Genomic DNA, 1,493 nt, shown 5'->3' with positions numbered 1-1,493 from the left:
AAAAAGCATTAAACAAGACAAAGAAAGATGTTTTCTAACATTAAAATCTATATTTCACAATTAGGATATAATAGCTATGAATATCTATAGATAAAGCAACCACCTACACTAAACAAAAACTATAAGAGATGCAAGGAGAAATAGACAGAAACACAATAATAGGAGACTTTAACATACTTAGTACAAGACAGATCAAGTAAACAAAAAATAAGGAATAAGCAGCATAATAAGGGTAAATAAGCAGCAAAATCAATAAAGTAGGATTTTTAGATATATATTGAATACTACACCCTAGTAACAGAGAATAAACAAACTTCTCAAATGTATATGGAACATTCATAAATATTTTCAAAATGTTCGGTCATATATTAGGGCAGAAAGAAAACTTCAGCAGCTACCATAAAAAAAAAATTACAAACAATATTTGCTTATCACAATGCAATGAAAGCAAAGATTAAAAATGAAGCAAAAAAAGGCCCTTCCACTTAGATATTAAAACTGTTGTGTAAAACTTAACTCTTGGGAAAAGAGGAAATAAAATTAAAACTTAAAGAATTTCTGAAAAATAATTTTAAAATATCTATGCTGTCCATTTTAAGCAATAATCAGAGAAAATCTCATAGCACTAGACATATATGAAAAAAAAATGGAGATTAACTTCCCAACTGAAAAAGCTAGAAGAATAACAACAAAGTAAAACAAACGGCAGACCAAGGGAAGAAATAAAAAAAAAATAGGAGCATAAAATAAAGAGGTAAAGAATAGAAAAACAGCATATCAAATAAGTGGTCAAATCCTGAAAAAACCTAAGCAACATAGACAAATACCTGCCTTGTTTAAAAGAGAAAAAAGGGAGAAAGAGCAGATACAGAGAATAGAAATGATAAGGGTAAAATATTGATGCACGTCAATTAAAAAAAAACATAAAAATACTATTTCATTTGCTTCTACAGAAATAAATTTGAAAACCTAGAGGGAATGCACAATTTCTTAGAAAAAATAGTTTGTCAAAACTGACCCCATAGGGATAAAAAGCTTGAAGAAATTATTTTGTACATTAGTAGTAATGTAGTCAAGGAACTTGTCCACAAAAAAACACTAGTCCCAGATGAATTTAAAAGGGAAATTAATACATTTGATTACATAAAAATAAAATTTTTAAATTACATAAAAGTAAAAATCATGAAAAGATAAAAATGGCTATTAAACATGAAAAGATTTTTAACTTCACTCATAATAAGAGAAATGCAAATTAAAATCACGAGATACCAATTTTTTCACTAATCAGAAAGCTACAAAATATTGTATTGATGAAGTTGTGGAGAAACAGTTACATGATGGAATGGAAATGCTACAAACTTTATGGAAATGAATTTAACAATATCTGACAAAACACAAATCCATACGTAGTTTTGTTATATATATATGGCCTTTGATTCAGTAATCCCATGTACAGGAATTTACCTTGAAGATACACCTCAAATAAACAGAAA

Source organism: Choloepus didactylus, chromosome 1 (genome assembly GCF_015220235.1).
Source record: "Choloepus didactylus isolate mChoDid1 chromosome 1, mChoDid1.pri, whole genome shotgun sequence".
NCBI classification, from domain to species: domain Eukaryota; kingdom Metazoa; phylum Chordata; class Mammalia; order Pilosa; family Megalonychidae; genus Choloepus; species Choloepus didactylus.
The sequence above is the reverse complement of the archived record's forward strand: the minus strand, read 5'-3'. Positions refer to the sequence as shown.